This window comes from Nematostella vectensis, chromosome 8 (assembly GCF_932526225.1).
Source record: "Nematostella vectensis chromosome 8, jaNemVect1.1, whole genome shotgun sequence".
Taxonomy (NCBI): domain Eukaryota; kingdom Metazoa; phylum Cnidaria; class Anthozoa; order Actiniaria; family Edwardsiidae; genus Nematostella; species Nematostella vectensis.
The window spans coordinates 12,451,951-12,479,742 of NC_064041.1; the positions used below are offsets into that span (position 1 = coordinate 12,451,951).

Sequence of the window (27,792 nt, forward strand, 5' to 3'; positions counted from 1 at the left end):
GCCTCTCCGGCTCTTGCACGACAGAGGCGTAATTCCCCCCGGAAGCCTCGCTCCTCCCATTGTTCACGCGGTTTATTTCACCGCTTATGGCATTATATATTTGGAGTTGTACATTGGATACATGTTGGCCTCCTCGCTGTTTCCACAGGTGGGAGGACAGTGAGGGGCGGAGGGGGTATTGATGTTTCTCCAGCCACCGTGCTTACAATTAAGTGGACAGTGGTGGAAAAGAGGGGGGTAGCCAGATCGCCATGCGCACAATTAAGTGGACATCGATAGGCAAGGGAAGGAGAAGTAATGATATGGGGCCCGGGGCGAGTTGCCCTGGGTTACCCGGTTTTATTGTGTGCTATACGAGGACAGAGAGGGCCTCGCCCCGCCAGCAGCAGAGGACATCATTGATGCCCCAGCGGCTATACGCGGCAAGAGGGCCGAGGACGGCCGCGTCCCTCTCTATCCTCTCTCTGATCTTATATTTAGCTACACTGACTATTTCTGCTTGTCTCTTCTCGAATAGAGAAGTGTTCCTTGCAGTCCACAGACACCATAGTATGAGTTTAAAGATGTACACCACTAAGTTAGTTTTGCTCTTGTCACCCTTAGCTGTGGATAGTCCAAGAGTAAGGATGACAGTGTTAACATTACGGGTTAGGGGAGTAGCGTTAATCCGCTCAGCTATAGGAAATGCCCAGTCCCAGACCCGCGTCGCAAAGTCGCAAGATAAAAACACGTGCTTTAATGTCTCGGTCCTGCCACAGCGGTGGCAGTTCGGCGAAAACGTGCATTGCATGTGGCTAGTGAGGAAACTCGCTGTGCGAACCACGCGGTGGCGGATCTTCCACAGCAGGTCGCTCTCCCAATTCGTGCTCAGCCCGCCGTATGTGTTCCGCCAGACTGAGGACCAGGGAATCCCTGGCAGTCGCAGTCTGTCTTCCCACGTCTGTTGAGCTTTGCATGAATTGGGGAGGAGTGCTACAAACTCCGAGTAGATGTTTTTAACCTTCAGCGTTCGGAGGGGAGCGGAAGCTAGCCAAGGCTTGATCTCCGCCATGGCCTGGAGGAGATCGTCATAGACCCTGGGTCGTTTGCCAGGCGCCGCGACCGGAGCGGAATTGCCTTTCAGCCAATTCCACTCCTTACGGATACCGAGCTTGCGGCTAGTCCAATAGCGCGCTAGGTTTGCCCATGGAGCCTTATTGTCAGGGTTAGCCACTTGTGCAATCCATTTCAGCTGCAGGGATTTCACCTTTGACTGAATGTGGATGGCCGCCAGGCCTCCCTTTTCTCGCGGTTGCACGCACTTTTCTCTGCTAACCTGGGGGGTCTTACCAGACCAGACGAAATCCCAGACAAGTTTGTTCACCTTTGTGGCTACAGGAGGGGGCATTCTCAGCACACTGGCTGTGTACCAGAGTTTGCTCATCCCGAGCACATTGGTTATTAGAACTTTGCCTTTCAGGGATAGAGTCCGGCTGCGCCACAAGGTGAGGGTTTTTTCGAGTTTTTCTACGCGAGGTGCCCAGTTAAACTCGGTCAGGTCTCCAAACCCGTGCCAGATTCCAAGGATATGGAGCTTGTCTCTCTGCCACTTAATATCCACCGGAGTCTGGTCAGATCCTCGAGAGGAACCGATCCAGAGACCTTCGGATTTCGTGGCATTGAGCTTTGCTCCGGAAGCGCGTTCGTATGTACCAATTAGCGCGAAAGCCCTGCGTATAGAGTAAGAGTCTCGCAGCAGGAGGGTCGTGTCGTCGGCGTACTGAGTTGTTTTAACCGTCGCTTTTGACTGGGGAAGATGAAGACCAGTGACCTGAGGGTCTTTCCTGATCGCGTTCCCCAGAACCTCTGCACAAAGGCAGTAGAGCATGGGGCTAAGGGGGCAACCTTGGCGGACACCGCGCTGTAGGGGGAAGAAGCTCGTGAGCCAGCCGTTATTACATACCGAGGCTTTACTGCCGTTGTACAGAGTCTTAATCCAGCGCCTAAAAACAGGCCCGAAATTCATTTTCTCGAGAACGCGATCGAGAAAATCTCTGTCCACTCTATCAAAAGCTTTTTCCTGATCAAGTGCAATGAGGGCACCGGGAAGTCGTTTAGTTTCGGCATAGTCGAGAATATCCCTGATTAGGAAGTTGTTCTCGAAGATGCTTCGTCCCGGCACCCCGCATGTCTGATCAGGAGAAAGAACTGACGCGAGTACGGGTTTCAGCCTGTTTGCCAGTGCTTTTGCGCCAATCTTGTAATCTACGTTTAGTAGCGAGATTGGGCGCCAGTTCTTGAGGAGAAGTCTATCCCCCTTTTTAAAGAGCAACGAGAGTATGCTCCGCGTCTGGGATTCAGAGAGGTGGGTATAATCGTAGCCACTATTTAAAGTATCCACCAGATCACACCCCACTAAATCCCAGAAGCGGAGATAGAACTCGGCTGGGAGACCGTCGTCTCCGGGGGTCTTGTTCCTCTTCATCTGGGTGAGGGCCTCACGGCACTCAGCCTCAGATAAAGGGGATTCAAGTGAAGACCTCTCCTCCTCGGAAAGTCGAGCGTCCAGCCTAGAGAGCAAGGAGTCCTGAGAATCAGGGTCGGTTGTTTCAGCGGTGTAAAGCGTGGTGTAAAACTCGCGCACCGCAGCCAAGATGTCTGAGGTGTTTGAGGCTGTACGTCCGCTGGAGGTGTGAAGCTCGGTGATGGTGTGTTTGGTGCGATTGTTGCTCTCTAGGCCGAAGAAATACCGGGTGGGTTTTTCCCCTTCCTCAAGCCATTGTGCTCTAGAGCGGACTTTAACCCCTTCTAACACGCGGGTCTGTGCGTCTTCTAGCTCCTGCTTTATAGCACGGAGGCGAGAGACGTCAGCACCGCGCGTGTTTAGGCGTTGGTATTCCCGCTCTAGGGTGGCAATGTGGTGTCGCTTTTCTTTGGAAAGACGCACGGACGCGGCTATCGCAAGACGCTTTAGGTGAAATTTTCCCAAATCCCACCAGACCCGGCGGTCTGGGAACTGGGGTCGTTTCTGCTGCCACGAGGGCCAGAAGGCGCGAACGCTTTTGCGAAAGTCCCCGTTCTGCAGGACAGAGACATTAAATTTCCATACACCTCTCCCTGCTGGCTCGATGTCGGGGATTGTGAGGCGCGCATGTACGGCTGCGTGGTCTGAGAAAGGGAATGGCCTGACGGTACAAGACCCCCCCTTCATGAAAGGTTCCGGGGCGTAGATACGATCGATCCGTGTTCCCACCCTGCGATCAGGCGTGATATAAGTTACTGCCGTACCCAATGGTGAGTGCGATCGATAGAGGTCTAAGACCCGGAAACGTTCAAGGAAGGTATGTAAAGCAGGGTATCCTAATGTACCGCTAAGCGCGCTACCCCCCCATTTGTCTAGGGCTATGTTACTTACACAATTAAAATCGCCTCCGATGATGGCGGGTACTCCCGGGTGAGAGAGCCGCCAAAGATTTCCGTAAAAGGCGACTCTCTCTGCCGGGAGATTCGGAGCATAAAGGTTGTTCAAAGAGAAGCGAGTTTTGTTAACCTCAATGAGGACGCTGAGGAACCTGCCCTCAGTATCCCGTTTGAGGCTCACAAACTTGAAATTAAAGGACGGCTTAAACAGCACTCCGACGCCACGCGCGTGAGGAGACCCACAGCTCCAATAAGCCGGTCCCCCCCACTCCTTTTCCCAATGCTGCTCTTCCGTGGCAGTTGAAATGTGGGTCTCCTGCACGAACGCAACATCGCAGTTCATGCTGCGAAGCGCACTAAAAACTTTTTCACGTTTAGGCGCCTCGTGGATGCCATTGACGTTAATCGTGCAAACCGAGAACGCCATTGTGAAACAAAAATAGATTAACATAAACATGAGGTTAAGATTAATGATGCACATCTTTACCCTCGTAGAGGTGTTGGAATTGTTGTCGGTAGAGCTTGTCAAAACGCTGTTTAGCACGCTGCTCCCCCTTCAGGTTCTCCCAGCGGGTGCGGAGTTCGCTCTGTGCTGCGTATCCAGCGAGTCGCAGCTTTTGGTGCGTGTAGTCACCGTGCTTGTGCTGGAGAAAGAGGGCGAGTGCGTCCAGTCGAGAGCTTGAGTCCACTCCCGCGATTCTGCGGGCGTCTGATCTGAGATCCTTTACGAAAGCCCGCTCGTTTTCAGCACGACTTCCAGCTCGACTTTCCTTTCGCGGGGGAGAGTCTGTTAAGTGAAGACCGGGTGGTCTTTTCTCTCCGGTCTTCGGGGAGGGTTCCTCGGTGCCGGTCTTTGGGGAGGACTCTGTTGGTACAAGGGAATCCTCGGAGATTGTGTGCTCTTGCGCTGTTGCGGGGGCAGCTGCCTCGTCCTGGTCCTTTTCGCGGTCAGAGGCCGTCTCTGTCGGTAGCGGCAGATCCGGCGATAGTGGTGGGAGTGTCTCCTCCTCCTGCGCGCACTGCATGCGCTCCTGTTCGGTGGTGGTGCGTTCTTCAAAATCGTCTCGGCGACGGCGCTGAGGGCGTCGGCGAGGCCTAGGGCACTCTTTGACGTAGTGCCCGATCTGTGAGCAGCGCACGCAGCTTGGAGGTTGGCCGGTGTACCGGAAGCCGAGTGAGTAACCCTGCACCGTCAGCCTGGCGGGAATTTGGCGTGAGAGCGACTGGTAAACCACGCGTCTAACGCCGTTCTCAAAATCTTTGAGATCAGGCTCCTTCCAATAGAGCCGGTCAATGGAGTAAACATCTCCGAATTGCGACATCACGGTCCGGAAAGCATCGTCCGGGAATGAGATGCCGACGAAAACGGAGACATGGGTTCGGCGCACGGAGATGGGCCTGAGCTCGAGGTGGCGGCCTCCAAGATCCAGGCCGGATGAGGTTGCGAGGAGGGTCTCTTCCTCGGTTGTAAAGGTGACGTCTATGGCTTTGCCACCCGGTGCCAGTGACGCACCGACTAGCTGGTGCTTATCTTTTAGGGCACGAAGAACGTCAGGCACGGATATGTTGGCTCCGGCTGGCAGATCTACGCGCGCGGTTGTGAAGTCTTGCGGTACTTCTGTGGTGTTCTGGTGGCCACGTGCTGCTTGAGAGTAGCTTTTGCGCTCCCCACTGTTCTGTGGATGGGCGTGGCCGTGGGTGTGGTCCTGGGTGTGGTTTTCCGGACTCAGTGGTACCTCCCTGTCAAATTCGGGGGGCGTGGCCATGGGCGTGGCCAAGGGTGTGGCAGAGGGCGTGGACCTGTTCCTTGGCAGTTCTTCTTCCATTTTGGTGGGCGTGACAAATTTGGATGGGCGTGGTCAGGGCGTGGTCCGAAGGGCCCCCACAGTTGTGGGTGGGGTCCTGGCAGGCCCTGATGGCAGCAGGTTTCTCTAGGTCAAGCGCAATATCGTGGAAAACCCCAGAGAACGAAACACGTGTTTACGTGATTACGTAATCCGGGTTTTCCCACGCCGAGGAGGCTTATACGGGAAGACCCTCGTCTATTCCTATCTAACCTTCAAACCCGAGGCTTACACTCGTCTTCGGTCGATAAGAACAGATACTACACTTGATCTTAGCCAAAAGGCCGAGAAGCGATGCAGAATCTGGCTCGGACTACATGGAGCGTTTATCATTCTAGGCCTCCGCCATGTGGGTGACGGACTCGGTTTTAGGCCCTTCTGCCTCCTAAGATCACATGTGATGATCAGTCATGAACGTACGAGCAGTATTCGCTTGATACACCGTCTTTGCGAGTGCAATGAGACATTTTTACCGCGCTAGTGCGTGCGTACGTTCTCACCGCACCGCTATAAAAGTCTAAAATATCACCGAGATCTTTCGTCTACGGCCATACCATCGAGAAAACACCGGTTCTCGTCCGATCACCGAAGTTAAGCTCGATTGGGCGCGGTTAGTACTTGGATGGGTGACCGCCTGGGAATACCGCGTGCTGTAGGCATTTCTTTTTCATTTTTTTCTAAACTATAAAGAAAAAGTTAGTGCAGGTTGATCATTGTCTAAGCTAAAGAAATGCCTCAGTTGTATGCGTTCTCAACTCGATCTATAGACAATTCAGGCATACTCAGCGACCGTATTGTAATCAAAATCGCGGTCGTAAACGTTCGCAAACGTTCAGCAGATTCAAGTAGAGTCATAATATTACAAGCGATCAGATCAGTGGATTGTGAAAGCCTGTAAGAGCGTTAGTACTCGCATAGGAAATGTCTCTCAATGCAGTAAAATACTATGAGAGAAAGTGCGCAGTATTATCGCATTGGTCGCGCGTTTACACCGCGAGTGAACACGAACATTACTCAGCTCACATCTCATACAAGCTGAGATGCCATTCATAGCGTAAACCTTGTCCAAATAAATGCTTTTCGAGATCATGTTTTCACTCACTAGAATAAAGCGCGAAGGTTGCAAAGCAGCGCGCGTATTCCACTGTTCTATTTTAGTGACGAAACAGTCGCACTGAACTTTCATCGCCGGTTAGCAACAACTGATCAAAACACAGCTCACCTTCGCTCGTTTCATCGCAAAAACACCGCTAGAATGCAGACCAAACACGACTAAAGCCTCTGCCCACCATGACGGTAATGTGAGAGCAAGTTGTTCGCTATTAGAAGTTAGAAATTTTACAATAGTTGACTGATTACAAGCGGTGTGAAGTCCGTGCTCTCGAGTCGCTCGTTGTGATTGTGTTGTGATTACACTTGATTCGTATTGTTCGGGGACTAGCGCGAACGCAGGTCCCCACTACCAGAAATTATACGCTCGAGTTACCCACATTTGGGGTAATCGCAGGGGTCAACCCAATCGAAGTGCAATGAGAGGGCCTCACCCTGAGAGGACCGCCTTGGTGATCACGGTAAACCTCCCGCGTCAGGTAAGTATGAGTTTATTTGGCGTCCCTGTACACCGACTGTCCCCGGCTGATTTCATCCTCCATGTGGGAACGGTGCATCGCGGTGATTATGACCCGTCGTCTTAATGACGATCCTGTCTCTTATTGATCTCTCCCGCTATAGCTCGCATGAACAGCACGTAAATGATGCTCGAGGTGTTGCTTGAATGTGTCTTCCCGAAAGGGAAGGGGGCCGTACTCGGAGGTAGTGCAATACCGAGACAACCCGTGGCTGGGACGCAGCAAGCCGCTTATTCCACAGCCAGTTTCCAAAAATCAGTTTAATATATGAGCTACTCAATGAGCAGCGTATCAGATATTAAGCTGATAAGAACAGATACTACACTTGATCTTAGCCAAAAGGCCGAGAAGCGATGCAGAATCTGGCTCGGACTACATGGAGCGTTTATCATTCTAGGCCTCCGCCATGTGGGTGACGGACTCGGTTTTAGGCCCTTCTGCCTCCTAAGATCACATGTGATGATCAGTCATGAACGTACGAGCAGTATTCGCTTGATACACCGTCTTTGCGAGTGCAATGAGACATTTTTACCGCGCTAGTGCGTGCGTACGTTCTCACCGCACCGCTATAAAAGTCTAAAATATCACCGAGATCTTTCGTCTACGGCCATACCATCGAGAAAACACCGGTTCTCGTCCGATCACCGAAGTTAAGCTCGATTGGGCGCGGTTAGTACTTGGATGGGTGACCGCCTGGGAATACCGCGTGCTGTAGGCATTTCTTTTTCATTTTTTTCTAAACTATAAAGAAAAAGTTAGTGCAGGTTGATCATTGTCTAAGCTAAAGAAATGCCTCAGTTGTATGCGTTCTCAACTCGATCTATAGACAATTCAGGCATACTCAGCGACCGTATTGTAATCAAAATCGCGGTCGTAAACGTTCGCAAACGTTCAGCAGATTCAAGTAGAGTCATAATATTACAAGCGATCAGATCAGTGGATTGTGAAAGCCTGTAAGAGCGTTAGTACTCGCATAGGAAATGTCTCTCAATGCAGTAAAATACTATGAGAGAAAGTGCGCAGTATTATCGCATTGGTCGCGCGTTTACACCGCGAGTGAACACGAACATTACTCAGCTCACATCTCATACAAGCTGAGATGCCATTCATAGCGTAAACCTTGTCCAAATAAATGCTTTTCGAGATCATGTTTTCACTCACTAGAATAAAGCGCGAAGGTTGCAAAGCAGCGCGCGTATTCCACTGTTCTATTTTAGTGACGAAACAGTCGCACTGAACTTTCATCGCCGGTTAGCAACAACTGATCAAAACACAGCTCACCTTCGCTCGTTTCATCGCAAAAACACCGCTAGAATGCAGACCAAACACGACTAAAGCCTCTGCCCACCATGACGGTAATGTGAGAGCAAGTTGTTCGCTATTAGAAGTTAGAAATTTTACAATAGTTGACTGATTACAAGCGGTGTGAAGTCCGTGCTCTCGAGTCGCTCGTTGTGATTGTGTTGTGATTACACTTGATTCGTATTGTTCGGGGACTAGCGCGAACGCAGGTCCCCACTACCAGAAATTATACGCTCGAGTTACCCACATTTGGGGTAATCGCAGGGGTCAACCCAATCGAAGTGCAATGAGAGGGCCTCACCCTGAGAGGACCGCCTTGGTGATCACGGTAAACCTCCCGCGTCAGGTAAGTATGAGTTTATTTGGCGTCCCTGTACACCGACTGTCCCCGGCTGATTTCATCCTCCATGTGGGAACGGTGCATCGCGGTGATTATGACCCGTCGTCTTAATGACGATCCTGTCTCTTATTGATCTCTCCCGCTATAGCTCGCATGAACAGCACGTAAATGATGCTCGAGGTGTTGCTTGAATGTGTCTTCCCGAAAGGGAAGGGGGCCGTACTCGGAGGTAGTGCAATACCGAGACAACCCGTGGCTGGGACGCAGCAAGCCGCTTATTCCACAGCCAGTTTCCAAAAATCAGTTTAATATATGAGCTACTCAATGAGCAGCGTATCAGATATTAAGCTGATAAGAACAGATACTACACTTGATCTTAGCCAAAAGGCCGAGAAGCGATGCAGAATCTGGCTCGGACTACATGGAGCGTTTATCATTCTAGGCCTCCGCCATGTGGGTGACGGACTCGGTTTTAGGCCCTTCTGCCTCCTAAGATCACATGTGATGATCAGTCATGAACGTACGAGCAGTATTCGCTTGATACACCGTCTTTGCGAGTGCAATGAGACATTTTTACCGCGCTAGTGCGTGCGTACGTTCTCACCGCACCGCTATAAAAGTCTAAAATATCACCGAGATCTTTCGTCTACGGCCATACCATCGAGAAAACACCGGTTCTCGTCCGATCACCGAAGTTAAGCTCGATTGGGCGCGGTTAGTACTTGGATGGGTGACCGCCTGGGAATACCGCGTGCTGTAGGCATTTCTTTTTCATTTTTTTCTAAACTATAAAGAAAAAGTTAGTGCAGGTTGATCATTGTCTAAGCTAAAGAAATGCCTCAGTTGTATGCGTTCTCAACTCGATCTATAGACAATTCAGGCATACTCAGCGACCGTATTGTAATCAAAATCGCGGTCGTAAACGTTCGCAAACGTTCAGCAGATTCAAGTAGAGTCATAATATTACAAGCGATCAGATCAGTGGATTGTGAAAGCCTGTAAGAGCGTTAGTACTCGCATAGGAAATGTCTCTCAATGCAGTAAAATACTATGAGAGAAAGTGCGCAGTATTATCGCATTGGTCGCGCGTTTACACCGCGAGTGAACACGAACATTACTCAGCTCACATCTCATACAAGCTGAGATGCCATTCATAGCGTAAACCTTGTCCAAATAAATGCTTTTCGAGATCATGTTTTCACTCACTAGAATAAAGCGCGAAGGTTGCAAAGCAGCGCGCGTATTCCACTGTTCTATTTTAGTGACGAAACAGTCGCACTGAACTTTCATCGCCGGTTAGCAACAACTGATCAAAACACAGCTCACCTTCGCTCGTTTCATCGCAAAAACACCGCTAGAATGCAGACCAAACACGACTAAAGCCTCTGCCCACCATGACGGTAATGTGAGAGCAAGTTGTTCGCTATTAGAAGTTAGAAATTTTACAATAGTTGACTGATTACAAGCGGTGTGAAGTCCGTGCTCTCGAGTCGCTCGTTGTGATTGTGTTGTGATTACACTTGATTCGTATTGTTCGGGGACTAGCGCGAACGCAGGTCCCCACTACCAGAAATTATACGCTCGAGTTACCCACATTTGGGGTAATCGCAGGGGTCAACCCAATCGAAGTGCAATGAGAGGGCCTCACCCTGAGAGGACCGCCTTGGTGATCACGGTAAACCTCCCGCGTCAGGTAAGTATGAGTTTATTTGGCGTCCCTGTACACCGACTGTCCCCGGCTGATTTCATCCTCCATGTGGGAACGGTGCATCGCGGTGATTATGACCCGTCGTCTTAATGACGATCCTGTCTCTTATTGATCTCTCCCGCTATAGCTCGCATGAACAGCACGTAAATGATGCTCGAGGTGTTGCTTGAATGTGTCTTCCCGAAAGGGAAGGGGGCCGTACTCGGAGGTAGTGCAATACCGAGACAACCCGTGGCTGGGACGCAGCAAGCCGCTTATTCCACAGCCAGTTTCCAAAAATCAGTTTAATATATGAGCTACTCAATGAGCAGCGTATCAGATATTAAGCTGATAAGAACAGATACTACACTTGATCTTAGCCAAAAGGCCGAGAAGCGATGCAGAATCTGGCTCGGACTACATGGAGCGTTTATCATTCTAGGCCTCCGCCATGTGGGTGACGGACTCGGTTTTAGGCCCTTCTGCCTCCTAAGATCACATGTGATGATCAGTCATGAACGTACGAGCAGTATTCGCTTGATACACCGTCTTTGCGAGTGCAATGAGACATTTTTACCGCGCTAGTGCGTGCGTACGTTCTCACCGCACCGCTATAAAAGTCTAAAATATCACCGAGATCTTTCGTCTACGGCCATACCATCGAGAAAACACCGGTTCTCGTCCGATCACCGAAGTTAAGCTCGATTGGGCGCGGTTAGTACTTGGATGGGTGACCGCCTGGGAATACCGCGTGCTGTAGGCATTTCTTTTTCATTTTTTTCTAAACTATAAAGAAAAAGTTAGTGCAGGTTGATCATTGTCTAAGCTAAAGAAATGCCTCAGTTGTATGCGTTCTCAACTCGATCTATAGACAATTCAGGCATACTCAGCGACCGTATTGTAATCAAAATCGCGGTCGTAAACGTTCGCAAACGTTCAGCAGATTCAAGTAGAGTCATAATATTACAAGCGATCAGATCAGTGGATTGTGAAAGCCTGTAAGAGCGTTAGTACTCGCATAGGAAATGTCTCTCAATGCAGTAAAATACTATGAGAGAAAGTGCGCAGTATTATCGCATTGGTCGCGCGTTTACACCGCGAGTGAACACGAACATTACTCAGCTCACATCTCATACAAGCTGAGATGCCATTCATAGCGTAAACCTTGTCCAAATAAATGCTTTTCGAGATCATGTTTTCACTCACTAGAATAAAGCGCGAAGGTTGCAAAGCAGCGCGCGTATTCCACTGTTCTATTTTAGTGACGAAACAGTCGCACTGAACTTTCATCGCCGGTTAGCAACAACTGATCAAAACACAGCTCACCTTCGCTCGTTTCATCGCAAAAACACCGCTAGAATGCAGACCAAACACGACTAAAGCCTCTGCCCACCATGACGGTAATGTGAGAGCAAGTTGTTCGCTATTAGAAGTTAGAAATTTTACAATAGTTGACTGATTACAAGCGGTGTGAAGTCCGTGCTCTCGAGTCGCTCGTTGTGATTGTGTTGTGATTACACTTGATTCGTATTGTTCGGGGACTAGCGCGAACGCAGGTCCCCACTACCAGAAATTATACGCTCGAGTTACCCACATTTGGGGTAATCGCAGGGGTCAACCCAATCGAAGTGCAATGAGAGGGCCTCACCCTGAGAGGACCGCCTTGGTGATCACGGTAAACCTCCCGCGTCAGGTAAGTATGAGTTTATTTGGCGTCCCTGTACACCGACTGTCCCCGGCTGATTTCATCCTCCATGTGGGAACGGTGCATCGCGGTGATTATGACCCGTCGTCTTAATGACGATCCTGTCTCTTATTGATCTCTCCCGCTATAGCTCGCATGAACAGCACGTAAATGATGCTCGAGGTGTTGCTTGAATGTGTCTTCCCGAAAGGGAAGGGGGCCGTACTCGGAGGTAGTGCAATACCGAGACAACCCGTGGCTGGGACGCAGCAAGCCGCTTATTCCACAGCCAGTTTCCAAAAATCAGTTTAATATATGAGCTACTCAATGAGCAGCGTATCAGATATTAAGCTGATAAGAACAGATACTACACTTGATCTTAGCCAAAAGGCCGAGAAGCGATGCAGAATCTGGCTCGGACTACATGGAGCGTTTATCATTCTAGGCCTCCGCCATGTGGGTGACGGACTCGGTTTTAGGCCCTTCTGCCTCCTAAGATCACATGTGATGATCAGTCATGAACGTACGAGCAGTATTCGCTTGATACACCGTCTTTGCGAGTGCAATGAGACATTTTTACCGCGCTAGTGCGTGCGTACGTTCTCACCGCACCGCTATAAAAGTCTAAAATATCACCGAGATCTTTCGTCTACGGCCATACCATCGAGAAAACACCGGTTCTCGTCCGATCACCGAAGTTAAGCTCGATTGGGCGCGGTTAGTACTTGGATGGGTGACCGCCTGGGAATACCGCGTGCTGTAGGCATTTCTTTTTCATTTTTTTCTAAACTATAAAGAAAAAGTTAGTGCAGGTTGATCATTGTCTAAGCTAAAGAAATGCCTCAGTTGTATGCGTTCTCAACTCGATCTATAGACAATTCAGGCATACTCAGCGACCGTATTGTAATCAAAATCGCGGTCGTAAACGTTCGCAAACGTTCAGCAGATTCAAGTAGAGTCATAATATTACAAGCGATCAGATCAGTGGATTGTGAAAGCCTGTAAGAGCGTTAGTACTCGCATAGGAAATGTCTCTCAATGCAGTAAAATACTATGAGAGAAAGTGCGCAGTATTATCGCATTGGTCGCGCGTTTACACCGCGAGTGAACACGAACATTACTCAGCTCACATCTCATACAAGCTGAGATGCCATTCATAGCGTAAACCTTGTCCAAATAAATGCTTTTCGAGATCATGTTTTCACTCACTAGAATAAAGCGCGAAGGTTGCAAAGCAGCGCGCGTATTCCACTGTTCTATTTTAGTGACGAAACAGTCGCACTGAACTTTCATCGCCGGTTAGCAACAACTGATCAAAACACAGCTCACCTTCGCTCGTTTCATCGCAAAAACACCGCTAGAATGCAGACCAAACACGACTAAAGCCTCTGCCCACCATGACGGTAATGTGAGAGCAAGTTGTTCGCTATTAGAAGTTAGAAATTTTACAATAGTTGACTGATTACAAGCGGTGTGAAGTCCGTGCTCTCGAGTCGCTCGTTGTGATTGTGTTGTGATTACACTTGATTCGTATTGTTCGGGGACTAGCGCGAACGCAGGTCCCCACTACCAGAAATTATACGCTCGAGTTACCCACATTTGGGGTAATCGCAGGGGTCAACCCAATCGAAGTGCAATGAGAGGGCCTCACCCTGAGAGGACCGCCTTGGTGATCACGGTAAACCTCCCGCGTCAGGTAAGTATGAGTTTATTTGGCGTCCCTGTACACCGACTGTCCCCGGCTGATTTCATCCTCCATGTGGGAACGGTGCATCGCGGTGATTATGACCCGTCGTCTTAATGACGATCCTGTCTCTTATTGATCTCTCCCGCTATAGCTCGCATGAACAGCACGTAAATGATGCTCGAGGTGTTGCTTGAATGTGTCTTCCCGAAAGGGAAGGGGGCCGTACTCGGAGGTAGTGCAATACCGAGACAACCCGTGGCTGGGACGCAGCAAGCCGCTTATTCCACAGCCAGTTTCCAAAAATCAGTTTAATATATGAGCTACTCAATGAGCAGCGTATCAGATATTAAGCTGATAAGAACAGATACTACACTTGATCTTAGCCAAAAGGCCGAGAAGCGATGCAGAATCTGGCTCGGACTACATGGAGCGTTTATCATTCTAGGCCTCCGCCATGTGGGTGACGGACTCGGTTTTAGGCCCTTCTGCCTCCTAAGATCACATGTGATGATCAGTCATGAACGTACGAGCAGTATTCGCTTGATACACCGTCTTTGCGAGTGCAATGAGACATTTTTACCGCGCTAGTGCGTGCGTACGTTCTCACCGCACCGCTATAAAAGTCTAAAATATCACCGAGATCTTTCGTCTACGGCCATACCATCGAGAAAACACCGGTTCTCGTCCGATCACCGAAGTTAAGCTCGATTGGGCGCGGTTAGTACTTGGATGGGTGACCGCCTGGGAATACCGCGTGCTGTAGGCATTTCTTTTTCATTTTTTTCTAAACTATAAAGAAAAAGTTAGTGCAGGTTGATCATTGTCTAAGCTAAAGAAATGCCTCAGTTGTATGCGTTCTCAACTCGATCTATAGACAATTCAGGCATACTCAGCGACCGTATTGTAATCAAAATCGCGGTCGTAAACGTTCGCAAACGTTCAGCAGATTCAAGTAGAGTCATAATATTACAAGCGATCAGATCAGTGGATTGTGAAAGCCTGTAAGAGCGTTAGTACTCGCATAGGAAATGTCTCTCAATGCAGTAAAATACTATGAGAGAAAGTGCGCAGTATTATCGCATTGGTCGCGCGTTTACACCGCGAGTGAACACGAACATTACTCAGCTCACATCTCATACAAGCTGAGATGCCATTCATAGCGTAAACCTTGTCCAAATAAATGCTTTTCGAGATCATGTTTTCACTCACTAGAATAAAGCGCGAAGGTTGCAAAGCAGCGCGCGTATTCCACTGTTCTATTTTAGTGACGAAACAGTCGCACTGAACTTTCATCGCCGGTTAGCAACAACTGATCAAAACACAGCTCACCTTCGCTCGTTTCATCGCAAAAACACCGCTAGAATGCAGACCAAACACGACTAAAGCCTCTGCCCACCATGACGGTAATGTGAGAGCAAGTTGTTCGCTATTAGAAGTTAGAAATTTTACAATAGTTGACTGATTACAAGCGGTGTGAAGTCCGTGCTCTCGAGTCGCTCGTTGTGATTGTGTTGTGATTACACTTGATTCGTATTGTTCGGGGACTAGCGCGAACGCAGGTCCCCACTACCAGAAATTATACGCTCGAGTTACCCACATTTGGGGTAATCGCAGGGGTCAACCCAATCGAAGTGCAATGAGAGGGCCTCACCCTGAGAGGACCGCCTTGGTGATCACGGTAAACCTCCCGCGTCAGGTAAGTATGAGTTTATTTGGCGTCCCTGTACACCGACTGTCCCCGGCTGATTTCATCCTCCATGTGGGAACGGTGCATCGCGGTGATTATGACCCGTCGTCTTAATGACGATCCTGTCTCTTATTGATCTCTCCCGCTATAGCTCGCATGAACAGCACGTAAATGATGCTCGAGGTGTTGCTTGAATGTGTCTTCCCGAAAGGGAAGGGGGCCGTACTCGGAGGTAGTGCAATACCGAGACAACCCGTGGCTGGGACGCAGCAAGCCGCTTATTCCACAGCCAGTTTCCAAAAATCAGTTTAATATATGAGCTACTCAATGAGCAGCGTATCAGATATTAAGCTGATAAGAACAGATACTACACTTGATCTTAGCCAAAAGGCCGAGAAGCGATGCAGAATCTGGCTCGGACTACATGGAGCGTTTATCATTCTAGGCCTCCGCCATGTGGGTGACGGACTCGGTTTTAGGCCCTTCTGCCTCCTAAGATCACATGTGATGATCAGTCATGAACGTAGTGCTATCACGTACGAGCAGTATTCGCTTGATACACCGTCTTTGCGAGTGCAATGAGACATTTTTACCGCGCTAGTGCGTGCGTACGTTCTCACCGCACCGCTATAAAAGTCTAAAATATCACCGAGATCTTTCGTCTACGGCCATACCATCGAGAAAACACCGGTTCTCGTCCGATCACCGAAGTTAAGCTCGATTGGGCGCGGTTAGTACTTGGATGGGTGACCGCCTGGGAATACCGCGTGCTGTAGGCATTTCTTTTTCATTTTTTTCTAAACTATAAAGAAAAAGTTAGTGCAGGTTGATCATTGTCTAAGCTAAAGAAATGCCTCAGTTGTATGCGTTCTCAACTCGATCTATAGACAATTCAGGCATACTCAGCGACCGTATTGTAATCAAAATCGCGGTCGTAAACGTTCGCAAACGTTCAGCAGATTCAAGTAGAGTCATAATATTACAAGCGATCAGATCAGTGGATTGTGAAAGCCTGTAAGAGCGTTAGTACTCGCATAGGAAATGTCTCTCAATGCAGTAAAATACTATGAGAGAAAGTGCGCAGTATTATCGCATTGGTCGCGCGTTTACACCGCGAGTGAACACGAACATTACTCAGCTCACATCTCATACAAGCTGAGATGCCATTCATAGCGTAAACCTTGTCCAAATAAATGCTTTTCGAGATCATGTTTTCACTCACTAGAATAAAGCGCGAAGGTTGCAAAGCAGCGCGCGTATTCCACTGTTCTATTTTAGTGACGAAACAGTCGCACTGAACTTTCATCGCCGGTTAGCAACAACTGATCAAAACACAGCTCACCTTCGCTCGTTTCATCGCAAAAACACCGCTAGAATGCAGACCAAACACGACTAAAGCCTCTGCCCACCATGACGGTAATGTGAGAGCAAGTTGTTCGCTATTAGAAGTTAGAAATTTTACAATAGTTGACTGATTACAAGCGGTGTGAAGTCCGTGCTCTCGAGTCGCTCGTTGTGATTGTGTTGTGATTACACTTGATTCGTATTGTTCGGGGACTAGCGCGAACGCAGGTCCCCACTACCAGAAATTATACGCTCGAGTTACCCACATTTGGGGTAATCGCAGGGGTCAACCCAATCGAAGTGCAATGAGAGGGCCTCACCCTGAGAGGACCGCCTTGGTGATCACGGTAAACCTCCCGCGTCAGGTAAGTATGAGTTTATTTGGCGTCCCTGTACACCGACTGTCCCCGGCTGATTTCATCCTCCATGTGGGAACGGTGCATCGCGGTGATTATGACCCGTCGTCTTAATGACGATCCTGTCTCTTATTGATCTCTCCCGCTATAGCTCGCATGAACAGCACGTAAATGATGCTCGAGGTGTTGCTTGAATGTGTCTTCCCGAAAGGGAAGGGGGCCGTACTCGGAGGTAGTGCAATACCGAGACAACCCGTGGCTGGGACGCAGCAAGCCGCTTATTCCACAGCCAGTTTCCAAAAATCAGTTTAATATATGAGCTACTCAATGAGCAGCGTATCAGATATTAAGCTGATAAGAACAGATACTACACTTGATCTTAGCCAAAAGGCCGAGAAGCGATGCAGAATCTGGCTCGGACTACATGGAGCGTTTATCATTCTAGGCCTCCGCCATGTGGGTGACGGACTCGGTTTTAGGCCCTTCTGCCTCCTAAGATCACATGTGATGATCAGTCATGAACGTAGTGCTATCACGTACGAGCAGTATTCGCTTGATACACCGTCTTTGCGAGTGCAATGAGACATTTTTACCGCGCTAGTGCGTGCGTACGTTCTCACCGCACCGCTATAAAAGTCTAAAATATCACCGAGATCTTTCGTCTACGGCCATACCATCGAGAAAACACCGGTTCTCGTCCGATCACCGAAGTTAAGCTCGATTGGGCGCGGTTAGTACTTGGATGGGTGACCGCCTGGGAATACCGCGTGCTGTAGGCATTTCTTTTTCATTTTTTTCTAAACTATAAAGAAAAAGTTAGTGCAGGTTGATCATTGTCTAAGCTAAAGAAATGCCTCAGTTGTATGCGTTCTCAACTCGATCTATAGACAATTCAGGCATACTCAGCGACCGTATTGTAATCAAAATCGCGGTCGTAAACGTTCGCAAACGTTCAGCAGATTCAAGTAGAGTCATAATATTACAAGCGATCAGATCAGTGGATTGTGAAAGCCTGTAAGAGCGTTAGTACTCGCATAGGAAATGTCTCTCAATGCAGTAAAATACTATGAGAGAAAGTGCGCAGTATTATCGCATTGGTCGCGCGTTTACACCGCGAGTGAACACGAACATTACTCAGCTCACATCTCATACAAGCTGAGATGCCATTCATAGCGTAAAGCTTGTCCAAATAAATGCTTTTCGAGATCATGTTTTCACTCACTAGAATAAAGCGCGAAGGTTGCAAAGCAGCGCGCGTATTCCACTGTTCTATTTTAGTGACGAAACAGTCGCACTGAACTTTCATCGCCGGTTAGCAACAACTGATCAAAACACAGCTCACCTACGCTCGTTTCATCGCAAAAACACCGCTAGAATGCAGACCAAACACGACTAAAGCCTCTGCCCACCATGACGGTAATGTGAGAGCAACTTGTTCGCTATTAGAAGTTAAAATTTTTACAATAGTTGACTGATTACAAGCGGTGTGAAGTCCGTGCTTCACGAGTCGCTCGTTGTGATTGTGTTGTGATTACACTTGATTCGTATTGTTCGGGGACTAGCGCGAACGCAGGTCCCCACTACCAGAAATTATACGCTCGAGTTACCCACATTTGGGGTAATCGCAGGGGTCAACCCAATCGAAGTGCAATGAGAGGGCCTCACCCTGAGAGGACCGCCTTGGTGATCACGGTAAACCCCCCGCGCCAGGTAAGTATGAGTTTATTTGGCGTCCCTGTACACCGACTGTCCCCGGCTGATTTCATCCTCCATGTGGGAACGGTGCATCGCGGTGATTATGACCCGTCGTCTTAATGACGATCCTGTCTCTTATTGATCCCTCCCGCTATAGCTCGCATGAACAGCACGTAAATGATGCTCGAGGTGTTGCTTAAATGTGTCTTCCCGAAAGGGAAGGGGGCCGTACTCGGAGGTAGTGCAATACCGAGACAACCCGTGGCTGGGACGCAGCAAGCCGCTTATTCCACAGCCAGTTTCCAAAAATCAGTTTAATATATGAGCTACTCAATGAGCAGCGTATCAGATATTAAGCTGATAAGAACAGATACTTTTTTTTTTTGTATTTGAATAGTTTATTTACAATAAATCAAATCTATTATACAATCTTTAAATCCAGTTGAGGACTATATCTAATCTTGATTACAATGGTTTGTTTTGACAATATCGATAATGTGTAGTTTTGGAGGAGAGAGGGATCCCGGGAGAAATCCGCCTCTCCGGCTCTTGCACGACAGAGGCGTAATTCCCCCCGGAAGCCTCGCTCCTCCCATTGTTCACGCGGTTTATTTCACCGCTTATGGCATTATATATTTGGAGTTGTACATTGGATACATGTTGGCCTCCTCGCTGTTTCCACAGGTGGGAGGACAGTGAGGGGCGGAGGGGGTATTGATGTTTCTCCAGCCACCGTGCTTACAATTAAGTGGACAGTGGTGGAAAAGAGGGGGGTAGCCAGATCGCCATGCGCACAATTAAGTGGACAGCGATAGGCAAGGGAAGGAAAAGTAATGCGATGGGGCCCGGGGCGAGTTGCCCTGGGTTACCCGGTTTTATTGTGTGCTATACGAGGACAGAGAGGGCCTCGCCCCGCCAGCAGCAGAGGACATCATTGATGCCCCAGCTGCTATACGCGGCAAGAGGGCCGAGGACGGCCGCGTCCCTCTCTATCCTCTCTCTGATCTTATATTTAGCTACACTGACTATTTCTGCTTGTCTCTTCTCGAATAGAGAAGTGTTCCTTGCAGTCCACAGACACCATAGTATGAGTTTAAAGATGTACACCACTAAGTTAGTTTTGCTCTTGTCACCCTTAGCTGTGGATAGTCCAAGAGTAAGGATGACAGTGTTAACATTACGGGTTAGGGGAGTAGCGTTAATCCGCTCAGCTATAGGAAATGCCCAGTCCCAGACCCGCGTCGCAAAGTCGCAAGATAAAAACAGGTGCTTTAATGTCTCGGTCCTGCCACAGCGGTGGCAGTTCGGCGAAAACGTGCAGTGCATGTGGCTAGTGAGGAAACTCGCTGTGCGAACCACGCGGTGGCGGATCTTCCACAGCAGGTCGCTCTCCCAATTCGTGCTCAGCCCGCCGTATGTGTTCCGCCAGACTGAGGACCAGGGAATCCCTGGCAGTCGCAGTCTGTCTTCCCACGTCTGTTGAGCTTTGCATGAATTGGGGAGGAGTGCTACAAACTCCGAGTAGATGTTTTTAACCTTCAGCGTTCGGAGGGGAGCGGAAGCTAGCCAAGGCTTGATCTCCGCCATGGCCTGGAGGAGATCGTCATAGACCCTGGGTCGTTTGCCAGGCGCCGCGACCGGAGCGGAATTGCCTTTCAGCCAATTCCACTCCTTACGGATACCGAGCTTGCGGCTAGTCCAATAGCGCGCTAGGTTTGCCCATGGAGCCTTATTGTCAGGGTTAGCCACTTGTGCAATCCATTTCAGCTGCAGGGATTTCACCTTTGACTGAATGTGGATGGCCGCCAGGCCTCCCTTTTCTCGCGGTTGCACGCACTTTTCTCTGCTAACCTGGGGGGTCTTACCAGACCAGACGAAATCCCAGACAAGTTTGTTCACCTTTGTGGCTACAGGAGGGGGCATTCTCAGCACACTGGCTGTGTACCAGAGTTTGCTCATCCCGAGCACATTGGTTATTAGAACTTTGCCTTTCAGGGATAGAGTCCGGCTGCGCCACAAGGTGAGGGTTTTTTCGAGTTTTTCTACGCGAGGTGCCCAGTTAAACTCGGTCAGGTCTCCAAACCCGTGCCAGATTCCAAGGATATGGAGCTTGTCTCTCTGCCACTTAATATCCACCGGAGTCTGGTCAGATCCTCGAGAGGAACCGATCCAGAGACCTTCGGATTTCGTGGCATTGAGCTTTGCTCCGGAAGCGCGTTCGTATGTACCAATTAGCGCGAAAGCCCTGCGTATAGAGTAAGAGTCTCGCAGCAGGAGGGTCGTGTCGTCGGCGTACTGAGTTGTTTTAACCGTCGCTTTTGACTGGGGAAGATGAAGACCAGTGACCTGGGGGTCTTTCCTGATCGCGTTCCCCAGAACCTCTGCACAAAGGCAGTAGAGCATGGGGCTAAGGGGGCAACCTTGGCGGACGCCGCGCTGTAGGGGGAAGAAGCTCGTGAGCCAGCCGTTATTACATACCGAGGCTTTACTGCCGTTGTACAGAGTCTTAATCCAGCGCCTAAAAACAGGCCCGAAATTCATTTTCTCGAGAACGCGATCGAGAAAATCTCTGTCCACTCTATCAAAAGCTTTTTCCTGATCAAGTGCAATGAGGGCACCGGGAAGTCGTTTAGTTTCGGCATAGTCGAGAATATCCCTGATTAGGAAGTTGTTCTCGAAGATGCTTCGTCCCGGCACCCCGCATGTCTGATCAGGAGAAAGAACTGACGCGAGTACGGGTTTCAGCCTGTTTGCCAGTGCTTTTGCGCCAATCTTGTAATCTACGTTTAGTAGCGAGATTGGGCGCCAGTTCTTGAGGAGAAGTCTATCCCCCTTTTTAAAGAGCAACGAGAGTATGCTCCGCGTCTGGGATTCAGAGAGGTGGGTATAATCGTAGCCACTATTTAAAGTATCCACCAGATCACACCCCACTAAATCCCAGAAGCGGAGATAGAACTCGGCTGGGAGACCGTCGTCTCCGGGGGTCTTGTTCCTCTTCATCTGGGTGAGGGCCTCACGGCACTCAGCCTCAGATAAAGGGGATTCAAGTGAAGACCTCTCCTCCTCGGAAAGGCGAGCGTCCAGCCTAGAGAGCAAGGAATCCTGAGCCTCAGGGTCTGTTGTTTCAGCGGTGTAAAGCGTGGTGTAAAACTCGCGCACCGCAGCCAAGATGTCTGAGGTGTTTGAGGCTGTACGTCCGCTGGAGGTGTGAAGCTCGGTGATGGTGTGTTTGGTGCGATTGTTGCTCTCTAGGCCGAAGAAATACCGGGTGGGTTTTTCCCCTTCCTCAAGCCATTGTGCTCTAGAGCGGACTTTAACCCCTTCTAACACGCGGGTCTGTGCGTCTTCTAGCTCCTGCTTTATAGCACGGAGGCGAGAGACGTCAGCACCGCGCGTGTTTAGGCGTTGGTATTCCCGCTCTAGGGTGGCAATGTGCTGTCGCTTTTCTTTGGAAAGACGCACGGACGCGGCTATCGCAAGACGCTTTAGGTGAAATTTTCCCAAATCCCACCAGACCCGGCGGTCTGGGAACTGGGGTCGTTTCTGCTGCCACGAGGGCCAGAAGGCGCGAACGCTTTTGCGAAAGTCCCCGTTCTGCAGGACAGAGACATTAAATTTCCATACACCTCTCCCTGCTGGCTCGATGTCGGGGATTGTGAGGCGCGCATGTACGGCTGCGTGGTCTGAGAAAGGGAATGGCCTGACGGTACAAGACCCCCCCTGCATGAAAGGTTCCGGGGCGTAGATACGATCGATCCGTGTTCCCACCCTGCGATCAGGCGTGATATAAGTTACTGCCGTACCCAATGGTGAGTGCGATCGATAGAGGTCTAAGACCCGGAAACGTTCAAGGAAGGTATGTAAAGCAGGGTATCCTAATGTACCGCTAAGCGCGCTACCCCCCCATTTGTCTAGGGCTATGTTACTTACACAATTAAAATCGCCTCCGATGATGGCGGGTACCCCCGGGTGAGAGAGCCGCCAAAGATTTCCGTAAAAGGCGACTCTCTCTGCCGGGAGATTCGGAGCATAAAGGTTGTTCAAAGAGAAGCGCGTTTTGTTTACCTCAATGAGGACGCTGAGGAACCTGCCCTCAGTATCCCGTTTGAGGCTCACAAACTTGAAATTAAAGGACGGCTTAAACAGCACTCCGACGCCACGTGCGTGAGGAGACCCACAGCTCCAATAAGCCGGTCCCCCCCACTCCTTTTCCCAATGCTGCTCTTCCATGGCAGTTGAAATGTGGGTCTCCTGCACGAACGCAACATCGCAGTTCATGCTGCGAAGCGCACTAAAAACTTTTTCACGTTTAGGCGCCTCGTGGATGCCATTGACGTTAATCGTGCAAACCGAGAACGCCATTGTGAAACAAAAATAGATTAACATAAACATGAGGTTAAGATTAATGATGCACATCTTTACCCTCGTAGAGGTGTTGGAATTGTTGTCGGTAGAGCTTGTCAAAACGCTGTTTAGCACGCTGCTCCCCCTTCAGGTTCTCCCAGCGGGTGCGGAGTTCGCTCTGTGCTGCGTATCCAGCGAGTCGCAGCTTTTGGTGCGTGTAGTCACCGTGCTTGTGCTGGAGAAAGAGGGCGAGTGCGTCCAGTCGAGAGCTTGAGTCCACTCCCGCGATTCTGCGGGCGTCTGATTTGAGATCCTTTACGAAAGCCCGCTCGTTTTCAGCACGACTTCCAGCTCGACTTTCCTTTCGCGGGGGAGAGTCTGTTAAGTGAAGACCGGGTGGTCTTTTCTCTCCGGTCTTCGGGGAGGGTTCCTCGGTGCCGGTCTTTGGGGAGGACTCTGTTGGTACAAGGGAATCCTCGGAGATTGTGTGCTCTTGCGCTGTTGCGGGGGCAGCTGCCTCGTCCTGGTCCTTTTCGCGGTCAGAGGCCGTCTCTGTCGGTAGCGGCAGATCCGGCGATAGTGGTGGGAGTGTCTCCTCCTCCTGCGCGCACTGCATGCGCTCCTGTTCGGTGGTGAGTTCTTCTCGACGACGGCGATGAGGGCGTCGGCGAGGCCTAGGGCACTCTTTGACGTAGTGCCCGATCTGTGAGCAGCGCACGCAGCTTGGAGGTTGGCCGGTGTACCGGAAGCCGAGTGAGTAACCCTGCACCGTCAGCCTGGCGGGGATTTGGCGTGAGAGCGACTGGTAAACCACGCGTCTAACGCCGTTCTCAAAATCTTTGAGATCAGGCTCCTTCCAATAGAGCCGGTCAATGGAGTAAACATCTCCGAATTGCGACATCACGGTCCGGAAAGCATCGTCCGGGAATGAGATGCCGACGAAAACGGAGACATGGGTTCGGCACACGGAGATGGGCCTGAGCTCGAGGTGGCGGCCTCCAAGATCCAGGCCGGATGAGGTTGCGAGGAGGGTTTCTTCCTCGGTTGTGAAGGTGACGTCTATGGCTTTGCCACCCGGTGCCAGTGACGCACCGACTAGCTGGTGCTTATCTTTTAGGGCACGAAGAACGTCAGGCACGGATATGTTGGCTCCGGCTGGCAGATCTACGCGCGCGGTTGTGAAGTCTTGCGGTACTTCTGTGGTGTTCTGGTGGCCACGTGCTGCTTGAGAGTAGCTTTTGCGCTCCCCACTGTTCTGTGGATGGGCGTGGCCGTGGCCGTGGGTGTGGTCCTGGGTGTGGTTTTCCGGACTCAGAGGTACCTCCCGGTCAAATTCGGGGGGCGTGGCCATGGGCGTGGCCAAGGGTGTGGCAGAGGGCGTGGACCTGTTCCTTGGCAGTTCTTCTTCCATTTTGGTGGGCGTGACAAATTTGGATGGGCGTGGTCAGGGCGTGGTCCGAAGGGCCCCCACAGTTGTGGGTGCGGTCCTGGCAGGCCCTGATGGCAGCAGGTTTCTCTAGGTCAAGCGCAATATCGTGGAGAACCCCAGAGAACGAAACACGTGTTTACGTGATTACGTAATCCGGGTTTTCCCACGCCGAGGAGGCTTATACGGGAAGACCCTCGTCTATTCCTATCTAACCTTCAAACCCGAGGCTTACACTCGTCTTCGGTCGATAAGAACAGATACTACACTTGATCTTAGCCAAAAGGCCGAGAAGCGATGCAGAATATGGCTCGGACTACATGGAGCGTTTATCATTCTAGGCCTCCGCCATGTGGGTGACGGACTCGGTTTTAGGCCCTTCTGCCTCCTAAGATCACATGTGATGATCAGTCATGAACGTAGTGCTATCACGTACGAGCAGTATTCGCTTGATACACCGTCTTTGCGAGTGCAATGAGACATTTTTACCGCGCTAGTGCGTGCGTACGTTCTCACCGCACCGCTATAAAAGTCTAAAATATCACCGAGATCTTTCGTCTACGGCCATACCATCGAGAAAACACCGGTTCTCGTCCGATCACCGAAGTTAAGCTCGATTGGGCGCGGTTAGTACTTGGATGGGTGACCGCCTGGGAATACCGCGTGCTGTAGGCATTTCTTTTTCATTTTTTTCTAAACTATAAAGAAAAAGTTAGTGCAGGTTGATCATTGTCTAAGCTAAAGAAATGCCTCAGTTGTATGCGTTCTCAACTCGATCTATAGACAATTCAGGCATACTCAGCGACCGTATTGTAATCAAAATCGCGGTCGTAAACGTTCGCAAACGTTCAGCAGATTCAAGTAGAGTCATAATATTACAAGCGATCAGATCAGTGGATTGTGAAAGCCTGTAAGAGCGTTAGTACTCGCATAGGAAATGTCTCTCAATGCAGTAAAATACTATGAGAGAAAGTGCGCAGTATTATCGCATTGGTCGCGCGTTTACACCGCGAGTGAACACGAACATTACTCAGCTCACATCTCATACAAGCTGAGATGCCATTCATAGCGTAAAGCTTGTCCAAATAAATGCTTTTCGAGATCATGTTTTCACTCACTAGAATAAAGCGCGAAGGTTGCAAAGCAGCGCGCGTATTCCACTGTTCTATTTTAGTGACGAAACAGTCGCACTGAACTTTCATCGCCGGTTAGCAACAACTGATCAAAACACAGCTCACCTTCGCTCGTTTCATCGCAAAAACACCGCTAGAATGCAGACCAAACACGACTAAAGCCTCTGCCCACCATGACGGTAATGTGAGAGCAACTTGTTCGCTATTAGAAGTTAAAACTTTTACAATAGTTGACTGATTACAAGCGGTGTGAAGTCCGTGCTTCACGAGTCGCTCGTTGTGATTGTGTTGTGATTACACTTGATTCGTATTGTTCGGGGACTAGCGCGAACGCAGGTCCCCACTACCAGAAATTATACGCTCGAGTTACCCACATTTGGGGTAATCGCAGGGGTCAACCCAATCGAAGTGTAATGAGAGGGCCTCACCCTGAGAGGACCGCCTTGGTGATCACGGTAAACCTCCCGCGTCAGGTAAGTATGAGTTTATTTGGCGTCCCTGTACACCGACTGTCCCCGGCTGATTTCATCCTCCATGTGGGAACGGTGCATCGCGGTGATTATGACCCGTCGTCTTAATGACGATCCTGTCTCTTATTGATCCCTCCCGCTATAGCTCGCATGAACAGCACGTAAATGATGCTCGAGGTGTTGCTTAAATGTGTCTTCCCGAAAGGGAAGGGGGCCGTACTCGGAGGTAGTGCAATACCGAGACAACCCGTGGCTGGGACGCAGCAAGCCGCTTATTCCACAGCCAGTTTCCAAAAATCAGTTTAATATATGAGCTACTCAATGAGCAGCGTATCAGATATTAAGCTGATAAGAACAGATACTACACTTGATCTTAGCCAAAAGGCCGAGAAGCGATGCAGAATATGGCTCGGACTACATGGAGCGTTTATCATTCTAGGCCTCCGCCATGTGGGTGACGGACTCGGTTTTAGGCCCTTCTGCCTCCTAAGATCACATGTGATGATCAGTCATGAACGTAGTGCTATCACGTACGAGCAGTATTCGCTTGATACACCGTCTTTGCGAGTGCAATGAGACATTTTTACCGCGCTAGTGCGTGCGTACGTTCTCACCGCACCGCTATAAAAGTCTAAAATATCACCGAGATCTTTCGTCTACGGCCATACCATCGAGAAAACACCGGTTCTCGTCCGATCACCGAAGTTAAGCTCGATTGGGCGCGGTTAGTACTTGGATGGGTGACCGCCTGGGAATACCGCGTGCTGTAGGCATTTCTTTTTCATTTTTTTCTAAACTATAAAGAAAAAGTTAGTGCAGGTTGATCATTGTCTAAGCTAAAGAAATGCCTCAGTTGTATGCGTTCTCAACTCGATCTATAGACAATTCAGGCATACTCAGCGACCGTATTGTAATCAAAATCGCGGTCGTAAACGTTCGCAAACGTTCAGCAGATTCAAGTAGAGTCATAATATTACAAGCGATCAGATCAGTGGATTGTGAAAGCCTGTAAGAGCGTTAGTACTCGCATAGGAAATGTCTCTCAATGCAGTAAAATACTATGAGAGAAAGTGCGCAGTATTATCGCATTGGTCGCGCGTTTACACCGCGAGTGAACACGAACATTACTCAGCTCACATCTCATACAAGCTGAGATGCCATTCATAGCGTAAAGCTTGTCCAAATAAATGCTTTTCGAGATCATGTTTTCACTCACTAGAATAAAGCGCGAAGGTTGCAAAGCAGCGCGCGTATTCCACTGTTCTATTTTAGTGACGAAACAGTCGCACTGAACTTTCATCGCCGGTTAGCAACAACTGATCAAAACACAGCTCACCTACGCTCGTTTCATCGCAAAAACACCGCTAGAATGCAGACCAAACACGACTAAAGCCTCTGCCCACCATGACGGTAATGTGAGAGCAACTTGTTCGCTATTAGAAGTTAAAATTTTTACAATAGTTGACTGATTACAAGCGGTGTGAAGTCCGTGCTTCACGAGTCGCTCGTTGTGATTGTGTTGTGATTACACTTGATTCGTATTGTTCGGGGACTAGCGCGAACGCAGGTCCCCACTACCAGAAATTATACGCTCGAGTTACCCACATTTGGGGTAATCGCAGGGGTCAACCCAATCGAAGTGCAATGAGAGGGCCTCACCCTGAGAGGACCGCCTTGGTGATCACGGTAAACCCCCCGCGCCAGGTAAGTATGAGTTTATTTGGCGTCCCTGTACACCGACTGTCCCCGGCTGATTTCATCCTCCA

At 49.7% G+C, this 27,792-nt stretch overlaps 29 non-coding genes and 2 pseudogenes across 29 annotated transcripts; 10 read left to right on the plus strand and 21 right to left on the minus strand.

Moving 5' to 3' along the window:
• Nucleotides 1-5,344: 5,344 nt before the first annotated feature.
• Nucleotides 5,345-5,539, minus strand: LOC125570824. Its single transcript, XR_007313136.1, has one exon. It is a non-coding gene; the product is annotated as a U2 spliceosomal RNA (small nuclear RNA).
• Nucleotides 5,540-5,783: 244 nt separating this feature from the next.
• LOC125571053 lies at nucleotides 5,784-5,902 on the plus strand. The gene has a single exon (XR_007313364.1). It is a non-coding gene; the product is annotated as a 5S ribosomal RNA (ribosomal RNA).
• Nucleotides 5,903-6,674: 772 nt separating this feature from the next.
• On the minus strand, nucleotides 6,675-6,840 carry LOC125570450. The gene has a single exon (XR_007312777.1). It is a non-coding gene; the product is annotated as a U1 spliceosomal RNA (small nuclear RNA).
• A 193-nt stretch (nucleotides 6,841-7,033) lies between these two features.
• On the minus strand, nucleotides 7,034-7,226 carry LOC125570769. The gene has a single exon (XR_007313094.1). It is a non-coding gene; the product is annotated as a U2 spliceosomal RNA (small nuclear RNA).
• A 244-nt stretch (nucleotides 7,227-7,470) lies between these two features.
• On the plus strand, nucleotides 7,471-7,589 carry LOC125571054. Its single transcript, XR_007313365.1, has one exon. It is a non-coding gene; the product is annotated as a 5S ribosomal RNA (ribosomal RNA).
• Nucleotides 7,590-8,361: 772 nt separating this feature from the next.
• LOC125570451 lies at nucleotides 8,362-8,527 on the minus strand. Its single transcript, XR_007312778.1, has one exon. It is a non-coding gene; the product is annotated as a U1 spliceosomal RNA (small nuclear RNA).
• Nucleotides 8,528-8,720: 193 nt separating this feature from the next.
• Nucleotides 8,721-8,913, minus strand: LOC125570770. The gene has a single exon (XR_007313095.1). It is a non-coding gene; the product is annotated as a U2 spliceosomal RNA (small nuclear RNA).
• Nucleotides 8,914-9,157: 244 nt separating this feature from the next.
• On the plus strand, nucleotides 9,158-9,276 carry LOC125571055. The gene has a single exon (XR_007313366.1). It is a non-coding gene; the product is annotated as a 5S ribosomal RNA (ribosomal RNA).
• A 772-nt stretch (nucleotides 9,277-10,048) lies between these two features.
• On the minus strand, nucleotides 10,049-10,214 carry LOC125570452. The gene has a single exon (XR_007312779.1). It is a non-coding gene; the product is annotated as a U1 spliceosomal RNA (small nuclear RNA).
• A 193-nt stretch (nucleotides 10,215-10,407) lies between these two features.
• Nucleotides 10,408-10,600, minus strand: LOC125570772. The gene has a single exon (XR_007313097.1). It is a non-coding gene; the product is annotated as a U2 spliceosomal RNA (small nuclear RNA).
• Nucleotides 10,601-10,844: 244 nt separating this feature from the next.
• Nucleotides 10,845-10,963, plus strand: LOC125571056. Its single transcript, XR_007313367.1, has one exon. It is a non-coding gene; the product is annotated as a 5S ribosomal RNA (ribosomal RNA).
• A 772-nt stretch (nucleotides 10,964-11,735) lies between these two features.
• LOC125570453 lies at nucleotides 11,736-11,901 on the minus strand. The gene has a single exon (XR_007312780.1). It is a non-coding gene; the product is annotated as a U1 spliceosomal RNA (small nuclear RNA).
• Nucleotides 11,902-12,094: 193 nt separating this feature from the next.
• Nucleotides 12,095-12,287, minus strand: LOC125570773. The gene has a single exon (XR_007313098.1). It is a non-coding gene; the product is annotated as a U2 spliceosomal RNA (small nuclear RNA).
• Nucleotides 12,288-12,531: 244 nt separating this feature from the next.
• On the plus strand, nucleotides 12,532-12,650 carry LOC125571057. The gene has a single exon (XR_007313368.1). It is a non-coding gene; the product is annotated as a 5S ribosomal RNA (ribosomal RNA).
• Nucleotides 12,651-13,422: 772 nt separating this feature from the next.
• LOC125570454 lies at nucleotides 13,423-13,588 on the minus strand. The gene has a single exon (XR_007312781.1). It is a non-coding gene; the product is annotated as a U1 spliceosomal RNA (small nuclear RNA).
• A 193-nt stretch (nucleotides 13,589-13,781) lies between these two features.
• On the minus strand, nucleotides 13,782-13,974 carry LOC125570774. Its single transcript, XR_007313099.1, has one exon. It is a non-coding gene; the product is annotated as a U2 spliceosomal RNA (small nuclear RNA).
• Nucleotides 13,975-14,218: 244 nt separating this feature from the next.
• On the plus strand, nucleotides 14,219-14,337 carry LOC125571058. Its single transcript, XR_007313369.1, has one exon. It is a non-coding gene; the product is annotated as a 5S ribosomal RNA (ribosomal RNA).
• Nucleotides 14,338-15,109: 772 nt separating this feature from the next.
• LOC125570455 lies at nucleotides 15,110-15,275 on the minus strand. The gene has a single exon (XR_007312782.1). It is a non-coding gene; the product is annotated as a U1 spliceosomal RNA (small nuclear RNA).
• Nucleotides 15,276-15,468: 193 nt separating this feature from the next.
• LOC125570775 lies at nucleotides 15,469-15,661 on the minus strand. The gene has a single exon (XR_007313100.1). It is a non-coding gene; the product is annotated as a U2 spliceosomal RNA (small nuclear RNA).
• Nucleotides 15,662-15,918: 257 nt separating this feature from the next.
• Nucleotides 15,919-16,037, plus strand: LOC125571059. Its single transcript, XR_007313370.1, has one exon. It is a non-coding gene; the product is annotated as a 5S ribosomal RNA (ribosomal RNA).
• Nucleotides 16,038-16,809: 772 nt separating this feature from the next.
• LOC125570456 lies at nucleotides 16,810-16,975 on the minus strand. The gene has a single exon (XR_007312783.1). It is a non-coding gene; the product is annotated as a U1 spliceosomal RNA (small nuclear RNA).
• A 193-nt stretch (nucleotides 16,976-17,168) lies between these two features.
• LOC125570776 lies at nucleotides 17,169-17,361 on the minus strand. The gene has a single exon (XR_007313101.1). It is a non-coding gene; the product is annotated as a U2 spliceosomal RNA (small nuclear RNA).
• A 257-nt stretch (nucleotides 17,362-17,618) lies between these two features.
• On the plus strand, nucleotides 17,619-17,737 carry LOC125571060. Its single transcript, XR_007313371.1, has one exon. It is a non-coding gene; the product is annotated as a 5S ribosomal RNA (ribosomal RNA).
• A 773-nt stretch (nucleotides 17,738-18,510) lies between these two features.
• LOC125570460 lies at nucleotides 18,511-18,676 on the minus strand. The gene has a single exon (XR_007312787.1). It is a non-coding gene; the product is annotated as a U1 spliceosomal RNA (small nuclear RNA).
• Nucleotides 18,677-18,869: 193 nt separating this feature from the next.
• Nucleotides 18,870-19,075, minus strand: LOC125570795 (annotated as a pseudogene).
• Nucleotides 19,076-24,598: 5,523 nt separating this feature from the next.
• Nucleotides 24,599-24,722, minus strand: LOC116605556 (annotated as a pseudogene).
• A 257-nt stretch (nucleotides 24,723-24,979) lies between these two features.
• LOC116605555 lies at nucleotides 24,980-25,098 on the plus strand. Its single transcript, XR_007313372.1, has one exon. It is a non-coding gene; the product is annotated as a 5S ribosomal RNA (ribosomal RNA).
• Nucleotides 25,099-25,871: 773 nt separating this feature from the next.
• LOC125570467 lies at nucleotides 25,872-26,037 on the minus strand. The gene has a single exon (XR_007312794.1). It is a non-coding gene; the product is annotated as a U1 spliceosomal RNA (small nuclear RNA).
• Nucleotides 26,038-26,230: 193 nt separating this feature from the next.
• On the minus strand, nucleotides 26,231-26,423 carry LOC125570777. The gene has a single exon (XR_007313102.1). It is a non-coding gene; the product is annotated as a U2 spliceosomal RNA (small nuclear RNA).
• Nucleotides 26,424-26,680: 257 nt separating this feature from the next.
• Nucleotides 26,681-26,799, plus strand: LOC125571061. Its single transcript, XR_007313373.1, has one exon. It is a non-coding gene; the product is annotated as a 5S ribosomal RNA (ribosomal RNA).
• A 773-nt stretch (nucleotides 26,800-27,572) lies between these two features.
• On the minus strand, nucleotides 27,573-27,738 carry LOC125570461. The gene has a single exon (XR_007312788.1). It is a non-coding gene; the product is annotated as a U1 spliceosomal RNA (small nuclear RNA).
• Nucleotides 27,739-27,792: the final 54 nt, after the last annotated feature.